The sequence below is a fragment of the Sturnus vulgaris genome, chromosome 5 (assembly GCF_052056855.1).
Source record: "Sturnus vulgaris isolate bStuVul1 chromosome 5, bStuVul1.hap1, whole genome shotgun sequence".
NCBI lineage: Eukaryota > Metazoa > Chordata > Aves > Passeriformes > Sturnidae > Sturnus > Sturnus vulgaris.
The window spans coordinates 8,264,761-8,286,312 of NC_142247.1; the positions used below are offsets into that span (position 1 = coordinate 8,264,761).

General features: G+C 39.2%; 1 protein-coding gene across 3 annotated transcripts in view; it reads right to left on the reverse strand.

The window, feature by feature from the left end:
• SCUBE1 (signal peptide, CUB domain and EGF like domain containing 1) overlaps positions 1-21,552 on the reverse strand; it is a 190,390-nt gene that overhangs the window by 108,211 nt on the left and 60,627 nt on the right. The window lies entirely within an intron of this gene.

Genomic DNA, 21,552 nt, shown 5'->3' on the forward strand with positions numbered 1-21,552 from the left:
TCCAGCCTGAGCCATTCCGTGATTCTCTGATTCCAAGGATAATAAAGAAGTTTGAAGAAAATTAAACAGTGTTGTTTTTATAGTAAGGCCAGTTAAGTCAGTGATTTTAATTGCCACTTCTCACAGCAAAAATACGGCTTCCCAGAAATCTCCAAACCAACTGCATTTTACACGAACAAACAGCAAACCCAAATTTGAGACTACTAAGATTACAGTAGTAACTCCAAAGAAACTAAGGGATGTGAAAGTGGGAAATCTGTATTTTTACAATCCATCTAAAATAGTTTCTAGAAGAAATGTAGTCTCTCTTTTCTCCTTCTCTCTTAGACACATGACATTAGGTGCAGAGACAATGTTCCAGTGCTGCAATTCCCTCAGCCTTTTAAAGAGAGGTTTTTTTGGTGAACTATAACTTTGCCAACATGAGGTCAGATGAATGTATTTTGGAAGATGACTGAATATGTTCACTGTGCTGCAGAACAGTCTTCTATCATGTCAGTTTTGTCTCACACACAAAAATTCTTCCTCATATCAAGCCTGAATCTATTAGTTCATAACAATTACCTCTTCTCCTATTGCAACAGGTCCTGCTAAAAACTTTGTCTTTCTTACAAACATCCCTTGAAGTACTGAAACACTGCAATAAAGTCTCCCCAGAGCCTTCTCCAGGTTGAACAACCCCAACTCTCTCATCCTGTCTTCACAGGAGAGGTGTTCCATACCTCTGATCATTTTTGTGGCCTCCCTCTGGACCTGCTCCAACAGTCCATGTCACCTAACACACTTTTAATAACATAAAGAGGCAAAAAAGACTTGGACATCAATTTGAGAAAATATGACTGAACACTCCTATTATTAAGAGATTAAAAAAAGTGCATGTGGATCTGTGTTCAAGTATCTCACTAAGACAACAGTCTAGTACAGGACGACCAAAGAAATCATTATTTGTTTCAAAGGAGTATAGTTGCTGTGTTTTTCTTTTCAAAAGAAACCTCAAAACAAGCAAAAAATCTATCCAGCATCCAAGCTACTCTGCTTCATTTCAGTTAAACTATGATGTTCATGTCCTGTGCAGTGTACAACATCGAAGCAAAAAAGCTCCTTAGCAAAGGATTTCACACCTAGAGATACAAATTACAAAATGCAGCAGAAAAGATGACAGCTATTTCATTCAAAAACTGCAACAACTACATCTGGAGCATCTACCAATGTATCCTCCCAGCCTTTAAAATACTTTCATCCTACTATTCTTAGTCTTCCTTGCCACCAGGACCACTGGTGGCAATTTGTGCCATGGTTGTGCTTCACCTTTAGGTGTTCATGTCTGTCTATGCAAGTATGAAGAAATGTAGGTAACAATTATCTCTTCAAGCTGGTGCCTTTTTTTGGGAGGCATGTAGAAATTTTTTTTCAGCTTTTAGCACTGTACTTTATTAGAACAAGTAGGTTTTCTTCGTGAGCTGCCCTGTACAAAGCTGGAAGTGCAGTATGAAGGTGTCAGGTTTGCTGGCTCAGCTGGCTGCTGTCCACAGGGACTGCAGGCCAGGAGCATATGATACCCAAGAAAACAAAATTATTAAAACTACCTGCATGCTGAAGGAAGTGGAGGACAGGGAAGATGGATGGCATGGAAGGTTTCTGACCCTTCCCTCAGGACTCTCACATGTGAGAAGTGGGCTGAGCCCTTCCTCTGGGCAGCTGCAGTAAGGATGCAATGGGAAACATGAGCTGAAAACTCAACAAATAAAGGAATCCTGGGAGAAAAACCATGACAAAAACTAATGGTAAGATTTTACACTGACAGAGCGAGTACAGAGCTCTGAAGTATATTTGACTTATGTGGTAACTCCACCAGTGAATATCATAGGTAGGGCTTCACAATAATTACATGTCTTTGCAGCTCACCTGATAATTATGCTCAATCAGATCCTTGAGTATTTACCATATAACTGCTGTGTGGTTTAGAAGAGATAGTTGTGTAATTTGCTGGTATTTTTCAGGGCTAAACCCTACTATTACATGGTGCAGTTCTTACCACAAATCATCACCAGTATGGTCTACACACATGTTGGTTCTCAGCTATGAAATTCCATAGGATTGAAGACCTGAGTAATAATGCAATAGATACTTGTAAAATACTGTTAATGCCCAACGTACATCTGTATTTTAAAGTAAATGCCCATGAATGTTGCATTCCCCTTTTAGGCAAGCTTTCAATGAATTTCACTCAGATAATTTGCTGGCAAAAGCATTTTGCTGAAATGGCAATTTTTAAGCTGGAATTACACGTTATTTATGAAAAGAAATATTTGGAGAGTATGTGAGCAAGAATTCACACCTGAGTGCTAGCCATGGTGGTAACATAAATCATGAAGATATAGCTTCTAGAGCATGTAGATATGGACTGAAAAATGGATTAATCAAACAGCCTTTACTTTGTGAGTGAAGGCTCTGAACTGTAACTACTGGAGAAACTCTTCTTTTCTGCTACTGCAAGATTCAAGGTGTGACAGAGTACTTCTTGTAACACTGGATTACAATAAGGCCATGAAACCAAGATGAACTTCCTTTTACTACCTATCACCTACAACTAGGGAAGGAATCCCTGCTATGAGTCTAATAAAATCAGAAAAAACAGCAATCTAAACTTTTTTTCAAATAAACCAACGTATTTTGGTCTAAAAATGATATAATTTTTTTCTTGTAGCCATTTAAGAACACTTGCCTACCAGAAATGAAAACAACAAAATTGAAGAGTAGAGAAAAAAAGGCCACGGAAATAGGTGCACTTTACAGGCTTAACTTGAAATAGTGGAACATTAAAATTGTTCACAAAATGGTAGCAAGCAGAAAACATGCTATAATTTTGTTAGCAGTCAGTTTTAGACCTGAAAGTACAAATGGCCTTTCTGCTAGTTAATAGAGAAAATTTCTGGGGGTGTGAGATAACTCCTTCCAAACTTGTCCAAGTCCATGCAAATTTGCCTTCAGGATATGGCAGTGTTTCTTTTAGCCTGGAGATAGTATCTTGCAGCAAAAATCTTGGAAATTTGAGTTTATTTTTGTTTATGCACCTAGTGCTCCACACAGACACACCAGAATTCAGTGAAGAGATATCAATATGATTTAGGGGTTGGAGCATTTGACCTGTGAGGAGAAGCCAACAGAGCTGGGATCATTTAGCCTCAGGAACAGAAAGCTCAGTGGGATCTCATCAATGTGTACACCTCATAGTAAAGGGGAAGTAAAGAAGATGGAGCCAGACTCAGTGGTGCCCTGTGATGGGACAAGAGGTGATGGGCATAAACTAAAACACAGAGAATTCCACTGAAATATAGGAAATTTCATTTTTCTGTGGCGAGGTCACAGTATGACATCCCTGTAACATCCCAATCTTTCAGCTAAGGCTGGAAAAGCTAGAAAAGGGTCATGACTGAGTCACTGTCTCTGGATTTAAGGATGACAGGAATGGCTGAGATGCAGCATCTAAGGTGTAGGTTGTGCAATCTTCAAATAGAAAAGCCAGCTGGGGAGAGTTTTAAAATAATTTGTATGCTATTTTGGAATTTGCTTTGTAAATAAAATAAAGTAGAGTGGGAAAGAATATTACACGGCACCCTAACCTGAAAATGCAAAGAAGGGAAATGCATACTCAGAAATCTTCCCTTCTCCCCTTATATCCCCTTTTGAACTATGACTTGATCATTATGTGAAGTGACTCCACTGTAAAAGTTTGTTAAAAAATTAACTCCTGAGCCACAGATTTCAGCTTCAAAGTCCTTGGATAATTGTTTTAGTGTCATGCAGCCAGAGATACTATTTTCCATGTTTATTCAAGGGCAACTTTAGAAGCACTTACAAAAGCTAGGTGTCTCCAAACAATTTTTAAAAAGTTTGGACACCTTTTTCTCCCGCCAGCTCAGTGCTGGACTTCTCTGAAAAGGGTTAAATATGGACTAAGAAGCACAGCACATTCTTTTGACTTCATTATATACATTCATTTTGAGGTTCTCCTGGGGTTACAAGTGCAATCTAGATGCAGAGAACACTCTTCCAACCCAACCCAACCACTTTACTCACCTGTCTACCTGCAAACTCACCATCGTGTCAAAAGAACACCAATTATAGTAACTCTTGGTTTCATAAAATAATTGAATAACATAGATTGGAAGGCTGCTTTAAAGATCTTTTGTTCAAAGCTTGAAAGTTACATTGGGTCTTGCATTGCTGGATCTTGCTTTCTCAGATACCTATTTCTCAACACAGCAGCTATGAACTATGTTATGTTTCGTCAAATGTCTTTTTTAAATATTAGAAAACTAGTTCTGAGGAATTTTATAACAAAATTCTCAGCCATTTGTTGTGCAATTACTGATAAGTTTGTGCTGGTGATATTTGTCACCTGTATTTTTGACACACCTCAGCAATGTATTTTTATTACAAAAAACACAAACCAATGAAATACACCAAGTTACCTACATGGAGGAGATACTGAGAAACACCTGAAGAAAAATTATTACCATCCCTCTTTTTGCCACACTGGAGATAATGATTTTATCATCCTTCACTCCTCTGCTCACTACAACCAGTGCTTTGTTCTGTGCATCTGGTCAAACACAGAACAATTGTGCGTGGTTCAGATTTACCTTTCAACATTTTTGTTTTCCATGTCTATCAAGTCAGTCTGAAAAAAATCCAGTCTTCTGACAATCCCCAAGCTTCTTATGCCATTAGGTGATCCCAGCTATGACTGCCCTATAGCTCTAATAAGATATTTGTATCCCACTGTGAAATACTCCATTGCTTGTGCAAACCCTTGGCTTTAACACGATATTGAAATTTTCTGAAATTTCAATATAATTAATTTTTCACCATTTCAAACCCTCTCTATATTTTGCTTCAAAAAAGGATGGAGAGAGCTTTGGCATCTGACTCCAGTCAGGTCCCATTCCTGTGAGGAAGGGGATGCCTTCACACTGCCAGAGCTCCAGGGCCCCTTGCCTGTTGTTAAACTCTGCTTGTGGGGTGACGAAAGTCACAATTAGAAGAGATCCACAAAAATACATTTGCAATGGATCATCCTAACTTATGTATTAGATCCACACTTCTCTGCACCTGATGCTGCACTGGATTCACAACCAGGAAATAGGGAGAACTGTTGTCCAAACCCAAAATGTTGTTTTGGGGAAGAAAGGTTTTTTCTATGCTGTATCTCTTTGTGTGATATTCGCTGCCGATTTTTCCTTTAATTTATGTCCATCAGCTTCATACACAGTGCTGAGAACTTTATCTGAAGTCATCTCTATTGTCAATGTGGTGGAATAATACTAGAAAAAAGACACTATTTTTCTGTACATATGTGTCTAGGTATTTAGGTATGTACAGAACTGGTTCACTGGGAAATTTTTCCTTTATGACCACATAAATCTTTTTCATTAAAATCAGAGTTATTTATGCCTAGGACTACCTGTGCTTGCACCAGACCTGGTGGGCCAGAATAAAACCCTGCCAAGACCACAAACTAACCCAGCTCTCCAGGGATTCCTAGTTTGCCGTAAGGAGTGGCTTAAGAAAGCAGTTTTTTGAAGTCAAGTTATGAGTCCCTGTGGGCCTCCTGCTTATTTTATGAAGGAAAAATTCATGCTACCTCTTTACCATCTAACCCAACACCCATAGACAAGAGGAAATGCTTTGAGAAATTTACAGAAACTTCTCTGGGAAAATTGCAGAATCCTGTACACCTTGCTTACGCTGCTGCATGTTCATTAAAGAAAAAGATAACTCCCTAATGTTTTGTCCTGGAGAGATCATTCTAGAAACGAAATATAACAGTACACACTGAAAATATAACATTCATAAAACCCTGAGCAAATATTTGTGCTAATGAAGGCTAAGGAGTTGGCAGTTCTGAAAACTGTAGTCCTCTATTTATCGACAGCCTAATTTCAATGCAGGCAGCTGGAGTGGAAGCTTCACTACACTGGCCTGCCAATGCTTTCAACCCTGACCCAAAGAGACCCTCTCCAGAAGCAAGAAATAATTAATTCTTTATGCCTGTTCGGCCCTGGATTTATTTCAAGCAAGGGCTGCCAATTCCACAGAATCTGTACACAGTGATTTTATAATACAGTCCACAGTCAAGCGGGATGTGAACCGAGACCACCTAAGTCATTCCATAAAAACAACACACTGGAGTAGAAATAGAGTGCTGGGAGCAAAAGGCCAGAGCTGTTATCCACTTCAGCTTATTTTTGTAATTGGAAGGTGGTTGCAAAGGAAGGGAAAGCAAGTTGATTCACACCTAATAGCCTTGAAAATTACAAAATAAAATTTAGGAGGGAAAGTCAGAGAGCACTAGGAAATGGTTTGGACCTCTATATACTTGTATGACCTATTCTAAACACAAATGTTCCCTGTCCTTTCTATGGAACTAAGTGAATTGTTCTTGATGTAGGAATTCACTTGCTGTAGGCATGTTGAGTCTGATGCAGTATTCATTAGTAATGACATATATTTCCATTGACTGAGACAGTGACTTAGCAGCTCCTTTTTTATTTAGGCCAGCTCTCAGAAATGGATGTGTCAGTATTCCAGGACCTAACTTCTGTGTTCTGCTTAAGGAGCAAAATTTTCTGAAATTACTAAGCACTCTCCTTCTGAAAATTAGTCAATTTAATGCCAGACTGCAGCCAACTGGATCTGCAGGCACACCTGTCACTGCTGAAAACCAGAAACCCAAATGGCTCCAATCTGAAGCCCCACTGCACTTTTTTTCCTTGAAGCTGTTGAAAAAACTGTTCAGTCATACTAGAGATTGTGTCAAAATGCCTGCATTAGACAAAGTGCATCTGTATCAGTCTCCAACATAAATTTAAATTTAATCTTTCTTAAGTATGCATAGAAAACCGACTTTTCTTGTGCTAAGGATGAAGAGTTTCCTCACATCATGCTCATGCTGTCTGCCTTAGGAACACACCTGCTGCTCCAGAATGCCAGCTGAGAACAAAGATCTTGCATAAGTCTCATTTCTCCTAGAGTCAGAAGTTCATTTCACTACTGACATTTGTAAAGCACAGGTTTGCTTCATGATCTAACAGGGAAAATAATGCAAATGGTACTAAATATGAGTTATTTGCAGAAGGGTTTTTATATAATTTGTGAAATCTATTGCTTTTAAAATAAGTAATTCATTGTGTAATAGCTCATTGGAATCTATTACACCTAACTAACTTAACACCCTCCAGCAGAATAGCATGAGTAGAAAAACTCTTGGAAACTAAACAAAATCAGTGATTATGTGTTTAATCCTGCTAAATTCAACATAAAGATGTACTGATACAGTAGTGTTGGATTAATCCCATAACTGTTTTTGTTTGCTCAGAAATGTACAGTTTAAATGTGATTCTTGAAAAAAATATGAAAACGACAATTTTAATTTTGAATTTTTCAGTTCACTTCTATAATTCCTTTCTTCAGAACTGATTAGGGCCAAAACAGAGGCCCTAATACTCTGTACCACAAGCTGCTACTACATGCCAAACATGGCTCCATTCATTATTTTCCATCCTATGATTTTATTTCATAGAAAGAGAGCTCTGCTCATCTTTGACAAACCACACTGATGTCACATCAAATTATCGTTATGGAGTAGAGTAAGCATGCTTCTAGAAGTTCGCATTACACAGCATAAACTGTAAAAGGATAATTGAAATTTATTTCTGTAATTCAAAAAGGGATTTATCAATACTCCACTGCACCATTTTTAACAACACATTTCCATCCCTGTTACTCAGATTTTTACCTTGACACAGTTGACAAGTCTGCTACTTGTTTTTTCTACCTCATCTCAGCACAGAGATGAAGCTTTGATACTGAGTCTGCTTCCTCTTGCCTCACCTCACACCTGTACCAACTTAATGTCTCAGGAAAGCAACAGAACTGTAGAGCAGGTTGCAGAAAATGGTGTGCTCATATTGGAAACAAGACCATAACACCAGAAATGCAATTGTTAGGCAGCACAGCATGTTGGAAGGAAGAAATACCAGCAGCAAAGACAGAGAGAGGGCAAGCAGTATGTCTGCTTGCTCCCTGTCACTGTAAAACCATCACTGCATCTTTTAAGTCAGGGAGAAAAATTGAACTTTTTGTCCTACCAAGTGCAACAGAAGTAATTCTTAATAGTGGATTAGTAGCAACCCACCTACATGAAACAGAACTTTATGTTGATCTATTGGTCTATTTGGACAGAGAGAAACACAATCATAGAATTTTTTTCCAGCTACATTCACTACTTACTTTGAAACATATTTGATGCTTTTACTAAACAAGCCCCACTTAAAATATTCAGAAATCTCTCTTATACTTAATATTTCGTGGTTTTCCCTTGCTACATTTTCAAACACATCACACCAAGTATCTTCCAGCAAGCAAGCTCCCACTGTTTCTCGTGGCTCTCTGACAGACATCAGCATGAAGGGCTCTGCATCTGCTGCTGGCCCCAGGTCTGCTGACCTCCTCCAGCCATGGGCTGCCCATGCCAAGGCTGGAGCAGGCAGATGCAGCAAGATTAGGATGGGGAGATGGGGATGGATGGGGATGTGCAGATCTGCTGTGTGGGGATGAGGAAGGAAGAATGTGTGAGAGAGTGCACATAAACCAACAGCTCCCTTTCTCTCCCCTCTGGGACCAGGAGGCCACCAAAGGCAGGGAGCAGGAGCCAGGATGAGACAAACAGGATGTGGCAGCTCTTGAGACAAGAGGCTGCAGGCTTGAAGGGTTCTGTTCAGAGAGCCTGCATGCAGTCAAGGCAGACAAGGAGAGTGTGTGAGAGGGATCCACTAATGGCTACAGGGCAGACAAGGCACACCAGGCTTGGGAAATCCCCCTGAGCTGGACTCAGTGCAAGCATCACGTGTGCCTGCCCTGCTTTTCCTCTTCCCTAGGTACTTAAGGCTATTACTGGAGACAGCTATTACAGCAAGACAGGCATGTACTCTGATCAAGTACCACTGTTCTTGTTATCTAAGAAGAGTCCCTCTGGCATGTTCCCTGTGGCCTACATATTCTGGTTTTTTTCCCATTATTAACAGATTATACCATTCCACACTTTTCCTGGATAATGAAGAAATTATTTTACTCATAAGGGCACACGAAACATTTCTTAAGTGCTATTCTTTTTAGCTTTTCTGCTGCTAATTCCCCAGAAATAAACCGGCACTCACACACTCGCATATTTGAATCCTAGTTACTCTCACCCAGCAGTTTTCGGATTGATTACAAACCACTTTTCCAGATTATTAAGAGTGGACAAGCCTCAGAATACAGAATGCAAAGTTAGATATGTATTTTTGAAAATCCCAGCAAATATTTATTTATAAAGGCTAATTTGCAAGGGTTAAAAATACCTTTAAACCAATTTTTACCATTTAAAATAAAATTTGGAGTGCAATGGAGTTTTGTTTCATAATTTAAAAGGCAAATTTCTTTTCAATTTACTTAGTGGGGGTTTAATTGTGACTGAAACAAATGCATCCTGCTCCTTGCTGCCTAAGTAGACCTATAATAGGATTTCACTGGTTTCTTTTTCAAGTGGAAGTAAGCTTGTGCTCCCAGCTGTTGACATTAAGTTGCAGTACTGAATTCACATCAAATTCAAGGGCAAAAAAAAAAATCTGCAGTATTAATTTTAGGAATCTAATACCAGTGCTCCTGAGATCTTCTGGAGATGTGCACAACTCAAGCACTCTGAATCACAGCTTCATTAGAATTCATAGTCATTGCTATTAATGACTTGAGCATGAATGTTACAGCTGCAGAGAGCTTCTCCATCCTATCCATAGGGGAGGATGGCTTTGTGCTTTAAGGCTAAAACACTTTTGGGTTTTGTTTCTTTTAGGTTCAGTGGATATTTTTGCAGTTTGCTTGGCAAAATGAAGCGTCAACAATTTCATTTAAAAACAATCAAAATAATTTTTTTTAATCTGCAGATATTTTAACCTTTTTCTCCCTAACATCTAAAAAATGTACGTGCATTCATCTCAAATTACTGTTTCTCTGAGAAAATTTTCTGATTCCTCTGCGAATTTGCTTATCAGTCCAGGTTATATAAACATGATTTTTCAACTAATGAACAGTTTGCCTGTGGGATCTTGCCCAGCACAGTTAGTGAAGGCTAGGAATCTAGTGAGCTAGGAATCAGGAGGCAGCATTCTCTCTCTAGGGAGCCCTCCGAATACCACGCTTCCTTGCCTGTAAAGTAGGGATACACATCTTTTGTCTGGCTGAATGGAGAGCCTCAGCCTCTCAGCCTCTCTCTCTCTGTCTCTGTATAGCAGTTGACACAATAGACCCAGACCTAAAAGCTATTGTAATACAAATTAATACTACTTTTCCACAAGCCCTTTACCAGTGCTACCTAAATATACTTTTTGGCCACAGTACCGTCCACGAAACAAATGCAACGCATTAGAGATTTTTACCACTTGTGCTGCAATTACCACAGTGATGCAACTTTTTTTAGACCTCAGTGGTATAAAAAGAAAATAGCATCATCTTGTTCAATGCCAGCTCCTCTGCTGAAATATTCGTCACCTAAGTGATAGTTATGTGCTTTTCCAAAGTGCAAAATGCACAAGCTTTGCCACTGGCAGACTATGTTCTTACTATGTTTAAAACTGGTAAAACCACCATAATCATCAAGAACGAATGGCCAAAAGTGAAAAAAAAATATTCAAGAGACTATATGTTTTCATTCAAGCTATGCACAGAACTTCTTAAAAAGAAAATTAAGAATACCTCATAACTGAAAAATGCAAACCTAAGCATCTGAGCTTTTCAAGTAGCTGTTACTTCAAAATAAAATGCAGTAACAGTTATAAAATAAATAATTCAATGATATTTATTGTTATTACTTGTTACTATTGGTATTATTTGTGGTTATTACTTAAATGCCATTTGTTTTCATTGCTGTTTACAGGGAAATTATGCTTGTGCAACTAAGCAAGGGTTATTCTGGTAGCATGAGTATGGAAAAGCATTCCACTGACCATGAGACAACAAGCAGGCCCCAAACCACAGTTATTTTCTGACTCCTGAATTATGCTACATGATAAAAAGCCACGAGGAAGTTTATGGACATAAACCATGCAATTCCACATCAAAAATCTGCAGAAATACAATCAGAAAAGTGATTCCTGAATAGGTGTGGATTAAGCTGAAAAATAAGGCAACTTTGGGGGGAAAAAAAAAAAGGAGTTGATGAGCAAACCTTGGGGGGGATGGTATAAGGTAAAATAATTTATTTCAAATAAGGCATTCCATTACATCCTCCTGTCACTCAATAAGGGAGGTAGAATTTGTCTTATCAGAATGGCACATCTTTTGGTATTTGTGTAAAGTGCTCTGCTGCTTCCAATGATGCAACCATTAAGGGCTGTCATCATAGATGCCCCCAAAAACCTAGACACAGCAAAAATGATTAAATTCATGAGCAGTTTTGCCTTGAAAGGGCACTGATTTAATATGCTGCCATTTGTGCTCCAGTCAAGAAACCCCATACCTTTACAGCCAATGCTCTAGACACCCACAGGGTGAAAACTTTTTGGCTTCAAGATATGGTTTTGAGTGTTGCACAAGATCTAATGAGATCCAAACGACTCTGCAAAATTGCCTTGGCTCACCTCTGCTCAGGCACTTTGCTCTGAATTCCAGCATCTGCACTTGCAGCTGGGATTCTCTGAGGTGTGGTGGGAAGCCCTGGGCTTTGCCTGGATATGTAGGAGTGAGAGGATGGAAGGTGAAGAACACTGCTGAGACAAGGTGGGTTCTACAGCTCTTAAAACAGCTGTGCAAAACACCTGCCAATGTCTGTCTGTTGCTACACCCTCGTATTCTGACCAGGAAATTCAGGAACAAGAGAAATTATTTTTTGAAATCAAGCTGAGAGCAAACTGTCTGAATTTGCAGTCTCTTGCAACTGGACACAGAACTCTAGAGTTATCTTGGAATTTCATTTATGCTCCCTGTGACTTCAAGGATCTAGGGACCTGGCAATGGCCTGGATTTTTGCTTTTTTCTTACTGTGGTAAATTATGGTTGAGGCTTTTGTGGTTCTAATGTAAGTTTTGAGTTTGTTTTGCTGACAAGCATTTTGTGGCTCGTGGTATTTAGTTGCATCTGGAATACATGTTCTCTGAACCCTTCTGAACTGTGTATCTCCTGCAAATGACTTCAACTGATGGCCATAAATTTGTAGCCATAAATTGCTGTATTTCTGTTATTTGTTGCTCAGACACCATTTCAATGAGAGATTAATGCTGCAGAAGTCCCTGGAATTAGGAAAGAATCTAAAAGTATTGCAAGAATAAAGCAATCATCATATACATTAAAAATCTGTAAATGACAATTGCAATGAAACACAAATAACACTAGTTATTTAAAAATATTATTTCTTTATGCATGTATATTTTCCCTTTCAAATTTTCTAATCAGTCAATAGAGAAATTACATAAGACTGCTATTGTGTTAAAAAACCTGCAAAGACTGAATTTGAATAAAATTTTAGGTCTATGGGATTTTTGTTTTATTTCAGAGTATGTTGCTCTGAGACCTATTAAGACACTCATTGTTTCAAGGCAAGATATTTGATGTTTGTAAAGCGTATTAGATACTTACATGCATTATATTAAAAAGGCAATGATTGGCTTCACAAAGAACCACACAAATACCTTTTTAATTGAAATCTTTCCATCTCCCCTGCTTTCAAGTCCCCAAAGGTACCAAGCTATGAATTTCAATGAGGGCTTTGCAAAACAGTATTTAATTAGTGCTTTTCTGCCAGTCTATCTTCCATCACCCATCTAACCATTCTTGTTTCTACAGAGACATGTAGCAGCAATTTAATATTATACAAAAGGAACAACATTCTCTCACAGATAAGAGTCTAAAATCTATCAGTTCAAACTAATTTTCGTATGGATGTTTTCCAAACCTAATGAAATAGTGTCTGTTTTTATTATGGATGTAGCAGAGCTTATCTATTAAAAAAAAAGGGAGAAAAAATAATATTAATAAAAAATTCTGTACTTGAAGGAACCAAAAGCTTAGACAACAGCAGTCTGTTATATCACTGCAGCACTTCAGCTGTGCCTCTAAAATCATCATAATGAAAAAGTGGGACTAATGCTCATCCACAGCAAATGATGCAGATGGACACAGGATTCTGACCAGCTTGCAGACACTCTGCAGGCCCTTTTGGTCAAATATTAACTGGACAGTTCTATCCCCAGATGAAGAAGCCTCTTGCATTCCTTGGTAAGTAAATCACAGCAGAGTTTACAGCATCTTCTATACCTTGTGCCTAAAAGAGAAAACGGCCACTAAGCCTGGCTGCAGTAATTCTTGATGTTATCTTCTTTCAATGGGACTAGAGCAAGGTGACAGGCTCCAAACCTCTAATGCTTCAGAATGCTGGTGCTACAAAAATCTGCAGTGCTTTACCTAGATTAGGCACAATAAAGTTCACCCCAAGTTTCTACACTGCCTTGCTACTAAAGTGTCATCAAATTTTTGATGCTTATCTTAAAAGACTTCTACACCCAGTTTTTCATCATCTTCAAAGGAATTATAAAGTCCTTACTGTGAATGACCTAACAAAAAAAAAAAAAAGAAAATCACTTCTCTGCGAAGATGTAACTCTGAGGTAAAAGTTAATGGCAGAGACACATTCTTGGAGGTGAATGGAAGAAGGAGAAATGAATGATGAGATCCTGTACACACACCATATGGAAAACATGAGAAAACAAGCTCTATGCAATAGAAATAACTTCTACTGATGATGCAGAGTGATACTGCAGTATTTATTGTGAAGATGATTAGAACACAGTAGAATGTATGGAATGGAGGAGCATCACAGCAGACTAATGTTGCTTGAACTGCACCCTGGAAGTGTTCAGTTCTTGGAGTAAATGGAACCACTGAGGTGAATGCTTCCATATGAGGACTTTAAACTTTAAATTCAGCATGACTAACAAGCTCTTGCTCAGACAAGGGGTCAGAAATTAAGGAAAAGAGATGCCACTAGCAAACAAGAATGAGGAATTTCGAAAGATGTTGTAAAAGGCACATTCTCATACTATGTTTTCACAATATTCCTCATTCTTTCAATTACCTTCTTAACATGAGATTAAGTACATTCAGAAACCTGAAGATTAAAGTCATAAATATTTTTTAAATCCTGATTTCAAGCAGAATGGGGAAAAGATGAAGCAGTATCCAGAAATAAGAGTAAGACCCACGAGGACAGATTTGCTCATTATGGTAGACCTTTCTGTCCTCAGTCTTGGCTACAAGTAGTGGGTATCAGGACACTAACTTTGGTAAAGAGGGAGTAGAGGAGAAAATGAAAATAGCAGTAAAAGCCACAAGACACCACAGGAGGGTGCTACACACAGTCACTGTATTCTTCTGGCAGGAACAGCTAAAGGCAGCATGACTACGTTTTCCATAGAGTTGGAAAACAGCATAAGTCCTTTTCCCTCATACCATCCCAGAATAAATCCATTTACTTATAATCAGAGACTCAAAACCAAAGGGCATCAGCTGTGATGGCCTGAGACCCGTTGGTCATAATGGTACTGCCAACTGGGACCAGTTGAGAACACGAGGAGCAGAAATTACTTTAGCAAATGACCCATCCAAGGCAGAGAGTTTAATGATTGCATAAATATTGCACTGTGCTTACACTGTGTCAGATAATAACTCTCCTCTACCACCTATTCCTTACATGCTTAATATCAACACATCTTCAGAAAGCTCCAGGATTTTCAGAATGAAACTGGTGTGTGAAGGGATTTACACTTTTATGAATCAGCATGTGACAATACACCTTCTATAAGCACAGAGAGATTTTACTGTGCCCAGATACGTTTTCTTTCACACTTCCCACTTTAGTTTTCAGTAGCTAAACAAACTCAGAGTACTGTACTACATACAATACAACACATTTACCACTAATTACTTTTTACTGAGGCTGTTTACAGCAATTTAAAAGAAAAAAAATTATTTACTCATCCCTCTTCCAAGAGATTTATGCTAACTTTCCAGGGTAGAGGTTACTCCCTTCTAGATCTCAGTGAAGGCAGGAAAGCTCACCATACAATCTGATGCATCTTGTGGGTCCCTGGAAATAGAAAAATTGCATATGCTTTCTTTAAAGCATCCTCTAATACAAGGGAGGGTCCCTTGCCCAACTGCTCAAGTATGTACACTGCCCAGAACCTGTCTCTTCATTGCCTCATCTCAGTGGAGCTTCTGTTCAGGGCCCTTGGGTACAAAAGAAAAGGACATGCTAACCCACAGAGGTAGTAGAACTACTGGCCTCTTCTTATGAAGGGAAAGAGAATATAATGCAAGGGAGACTTCCGAGCAAGGATCTGGAAGTTTTCCTTTCCCCCCTCCCTATTTCTTTAACATCACTCATCCCATTCTCTTCTGTCATTCTCTGATCTCAGTCTAGTTATATCTTCCAGAGGTGGTGTTCTTTTTGTTGGGTTTTCTTGATAATTTCCCTAATCATAGAACCACAACTTATCTCTGGTCGGACAGGAACAATCAGGATCACCGTGTCCAGCTCCCAGATTAATGTCACGTTGGCTAACAGCTACTGCATTGCCAGATTTCTTCTGTCATAATATTCCTTGCAACTTACCATTTCTGTTTTCTTCCTTTTATCTACACAGTAGCTACCACTTGCATCTTTGCTTTCTCTACAAACCCCTCTTTCCTTATTTCTCTCTTACACAGAACTTCTCCCACTTCAAGGAATAATTTCACCTGCTACTGACTCTGACCCTGGCTGCACATCAGCATTTCCACTCTCTACGACAACAAACCTTATTTTATTTTTAGAGGCTCGTGCCTCCACCTGTTTCTATACCTCCTTACTTGATGAGTTCCAGTTGTCTGCCCCAGCTCCTCATTCTCTTCACTTGACTGTAGTGTCACACTTTGTTTCCAGTAAAACCCACCCCGTGCTGTATGTACATCCCATACTGTCCATAAATTCAAGCATCTCTGTCCAGAGGTAATAGGGTAATCACTTCCTAGGATCACACCTCTAAAGCACCCTGGGATATTTCGGGATGAAAGGTGCTCTATTAAAAAAATAGGTAACTACCTCAGAAGCTGAACCATGAGAATACAAATGCATAGCTGACACATAGCCATGCCTTAAAGTAACTTCTGACCTACTAATCCACACAGGAATTAAAAGTTAATGCAACCAAGCATGGAGATAGCATCAGAATGCAGGACAGAAAAAGGCCTAGAATTCCAGGAAATAGTGTCAACATGCAAGGTAAGATGCAGTCAGCAGCCCTGCTTTCTGCAAGGTGGAACTCTGGTGCCTTTGGCTCTACTGGAGTGTGACCTTGCTCTGAGAAAGCCACTCAGTTTTAATCAGAAGTGGAAAGCAGAACGCAACAGAGCTGTGGAATAAAAGGGCTGGTGACTGAGAGCACACGCCACAGAAAGCAGTGCCAGAGGGAGAGTGGAGATCCTTGGCTCACCTGATCAATTTGCTGCTAAAGAAGTATCAATATAGAAGCTTACAAATAATTTAGCGAAGTGAGAAGACATCTGTTGCCTAATAAGCTGTGTAGAAACGTGTGTTTTTCCAATTCAAGCACCAGAATTTCGTTCCAAAGGAGATGTACAGCTACTCTCCCATACTCCCAGCTGGAAGCACAGAATTAGGCAAGTGCTTTCAAAGAAGTTTCTGTCAGCCTGCAATGAATTTCTGTGGTCACTATCACTCTAATCATCTGGCAGCTAAATTTTGTTTCTAACACTGTCTGGAACATACCACGAGGAAAAATCATGCATACAATGCTACTTTCACAGAAAATAAGAAAGCATAGCAACCATAGCCACCACACACACTTTCTGTAGGGAATGGAGTTTGGATAGGAAGAAAAGAAGAATATCATCTATCAGCAAGCAATACAGAAATACTAACTACTGAGATGATATCCCGTTTTTTGACATCCAAATTCACAAATAAAGCAAACAGGCTGCTTGTCGCACTGTATCCTATACAAATACTGGAAATGCATATGTCTGGGAAGAAGAAATAGAATGCTATACCCTGGTATGTGCACTAATTTGCTAACTGCTCTGTGGCTTCAATCCAGCAAAACACTTAAGCACATGAATAGTCCCAACAACAAAGGTCTGAAAGACTGCCCATACATTAAAGTAAATTGCAATGTAGGCACAAGCCTCTCCCTTGCTTTCATTAAAGCCTGCAAAACTCAGAGAAGAAAATCAATGCTGCCTCCCTTGGGTATACCAAGCAAGGAGTGGGGTCACAGCAGCCACTAAGGTAAGGATAGTTTAGACAAACGTTTTTACAAAATGCATGTGTATTTATATACACAAATTTTAAATATACATATATTGGTGATATAACACCGTTTTCTAAGCCAAAAAGAAAAAAAAAACAACCCAAGTTGTTTTCCAGTTGAAATATGAAAGGGCTATTTAGGTATTAAAGAACTTCCAAACTTTTTACTGGACTTGCTTTTATGGTTAGCCAGTTTGCCATTTTGTGCAAACAAAATATGTTGCTGTGTTTTCCCTGAGTTTAGTTCAGAAGAGGAATCTGAATAAAATGTCAGCCTGAGCCATGCAGCGATTGTAGCTTGCACAAATCAAATGTCAGGGTTCAAGCTGGTGTGATGATAACATTTGGTGGGGGCACAAGGGAGAGAGGTGAGTGATTCACAGTCTGGAAGGTGACATTGCAGGGTCTAGGTCAGGGGGGAAGTGAGAGCTGCTTGGGAAAGATGGCTGCAGCATGGGGATGATGAATTCATTGCCATTTCAGAAAAGTTACCTGCAATCAGGATTTACTCAGACAGTGCCATTAAGGTGCTCAAAAAACATTTTCCAGTTACCTCAGGGAACGAAATCCTTTATTATTTGAACAAGAATATTGCCAAAAGGTAATATTACCATTTTAAAGCGTAATTGTAATTTCTGCTTTTACTGTCACTAGCATTTACATTCTTCTTGCTTCTCTGTTCAAATGTTACAACCAGCACCTAACACAGACACACAGTGGGCATTTGTAGGCAAATACATCTTTCTCAAAGCAGCAAATTTGATACCATTCCTGTCACAAATGGTTAATTTTTTCTGGGGCACTCAGCATCAGATTTCATGTGGAGGCACCTGAAATTGCAGTCCTATGTTATTAGCCATTTAAGACCAAATGCTATCAAGAACACAATGAGTGGAAGTCTAATCTGCAATTTGTACTTCAGAGATGAATGAAATGTTTACAGGGCAATAGTGGTGTGAAAGTGGAAGAACCTGCTTCTCTCAGAACTCTATATGCTCTGCTGGCACATTCAGGGTGAGAAACATCCACTGTGTACACAAACCACACTGCTGCTGTCATATCATTGCTCTTTTTCTGTGCATTGAGGCTTATTCAGCATCACAGCATAGTTTATTCAGCCTAACAGTAGCAGGCTCTCTTCTGTGCCAAAGTGAAGAGCATCCCCTGTTTATAGCTCTGCTCTTATAACAATCATTAGTAGCATTTGGGAATAGTAGGCTGTGTGATTGCTCTGCAAGTATATTCTTCAGGACTGAATGGTCTTTAATCTTCTTAGTACCTCTCAGTTTCTTTCTTGCTTTTTACCCTGTTTCTCACAGCTCTGCACAGAACCTTGAGTCACTTCTCTCCTACAGGTTAGTGAAATGATTTGCTAATTTCTTCTTCATGAAGTGAATCGTAGTACAGTTATTCCTGACTTTCTTTACCTGACCAAAGAAATAATGATGATTCTCATTCAGTCTCCATTGTTGGCATATGTTCAGTCTCGTGATGCCATTTCAAACATTACTGAAACTGCTGGGAGGCCGTGGCCTTCAGAACTGGTTTGATCAGGCTTGGCTCTCATCTCCATTTCAGAGAGAACACTGCAGCAGTGACTGGAGCAGTCTTTGGCCTCTACAGATTTCATAGGCTGGAAATGCTGTATTATTTCATCCTAGTCACCATGTGTGCCCTAACTGGTATTCCATTTCTTAAAAAGAGCTAGGAGGTGAAAAGATAGAATGAGTGAAGAGGAGGATGCATTGGCAGACTGCACATGGAAATAAGCATGAGATCTGCTAGCAGCATATCTGGTTTGTAGCAATCCCTGGCTTTAATGATCTAAGTAATGAAAGGTGAAGAAAATTCCTTAGGAATCTACAAGCTGCTTGCCAGAGGTCAGAAGAAGACTAAACAGAGTGCATTCAATATTGCTGTGCTTGGGTGAACACAAAAAAAATAGAATTCTTCTTGATAAGCAGCTGTATTTGATTTCTATACTTTGATGAAAAGCATCAGTTAAACACTGAGCATGGATTTTAATTTGGGTGGTATTTATTGGTGGTCAAGGTTAAGCAGAAAAAAATGACAGTGCTTTTCCTGACATCATGACATATTGGAAAGCAAGGAAAACCTGTTTCTGCTTGTAAACAGGACTTGTGGAAGTAAAGAGAGAATAAATATGAAAAAGGAAAAATAAGATGTCCATCAACACAGCCACACTTCTGATCACAAAGTTGTTTTTGAGACAGCTCAACTTCATATAGCTCAGCACAGAAGTATCTTCATGAAATGAGTCATAAAAAACACTAAGAAAAAATGAAGTCTTTGCAGGTGTTTTTGGAGTAAATGAAGAAACAAAGCAAGCCCAAAAATATTTTACCAAATGACATAAAAATAAGATGGAGGTATATTTATTTACATTTTGGGTTTAGGCCCTTGATAGCTAATAGGAAGAATTGAATTTGATGCACATTCAGGAATGCTACTACATATACACTAGAGCTGGGTTAAACAACAAGTCTACAGTATGGACTACAGGAAAATTCCTTTAGTCACGTAATATCCCTTTTGCATAAAACCAACAAAAACAACCTAAAAACCAGAAAAGAGCTCTTCTGCTCCCACCAGGGAGGATCCTTTAGATCCTTTTAAAGGCTCTAATTACTGAGTATTACAACTGGTGTTTGATTTTACTGTTTTTCTGGCATTTGACTTTGCTGTGAGACTGTTTTATAGAGCATTTTGGTGAGCTCCTGATAGGCAATCCTCCAGATTAATTCAGTGTTCATTGGGCCAATAAGTGGTCAGCTTCTCTGAGAGACAGCACAGCAATGAAAGCTCACTTTCCTTCTGGGAATTCTAGGAAGACTGAACAACACACAGTATTTTGAACCAATGCCAAATGCTCAGAAGTCCTGTTTAGATCTACACATAGACCATTTTCAAAATAAATCTCCAAGTAAATGTACTAATCTGCATTCAAGTATGAGACACAGATTAGCCTAGGAAACTACAAATCCTGCTTTAAACCAGCTCATTACAGGTAGCTTTGTTTGTTTATTTTATGACACGTTTTTCAGACCCAAATTAGAGCAGAACAATCAAATGACCATTAAGTAAGCACTTAGGCCAAATGATAGCTTTTCCTGGGAAGCTCGGAGAGAGCTCAGAAAGCATTTTGTCTGGAAAGGTGAGGAGCAGAATCCCAGTCTGGAGAAGAGCAGGCAGACAAAGAGCTGCTGCCCAGGCTGGCCAGTCTCCCCTCCAGCACTGCCCAGATGTCAGGCAGGACCCTTTGGGTTTGTTTCGCTCTTTTTTCTTCCTGCAAAGCTCCCCCGACACTGAAAAATTTCACCTGTGAAAGGAAACTGGATTTAGAGGCACTAGCAGGAACATCCTCCTGCACCCAGCAAATCAGGCTTCATGTTTGAGCTGCTGCCTGTACCAGCCTCTCTGGCTGATGAGAGGCTCCAGGGATTCTCAGTGCCATAAAACAGCCACCCACAGAGGCAGAAAAGGCTGCCCAAACACCACTTCCACAGTGCCAAGGACAATACCTCCACGCCTAAATGTTTCAGAGTTTTGAAGTTTGGGGTTTTAATTTTTTAATTTTTAAAAATATATAATTGTAACTATTATTCCAGAAAAATCGGCTACTTCAGAGAACAAAATTTGGCTTAGTGGGAGAATATACTTATTTTAAAAATAGTGCTGACAACATTTTGTTGACTTCTTCAGGTGGTTGTATTCCTCCTCACTTCTCAGAACTTATCTATTTCCAATGTCAATTTTGTTGCCTTCCTAGTACAAGGACACAGTGCAGAGAGTCAGCAGGCATCCTGAATTTCAGTGAGAAGTCAAGCTGCCTGACACCATCAGAAATTTTTCAATTTACAGCACTGAGCCAGCAGAGAACAAAGACAACAAAAATGTGGGAAGGAAAGGAGGGAGAGAACAGGATTTGTGAAATGCACTGTTATCCACCGGGCTCCCTGTGCTACACTTTGACCTCTAAACATGTACGTGTAATTCATCAATCACAGATGTTAAAGTGCACCAGGGATGAAAGAAGGGCATTAAAAAACCGACCAACAGAATGGGGTTCAGGGTATCTGCATTCTGTTCATAGCAGGAACATACATAAAAACAGATACTCAGTTTAACAA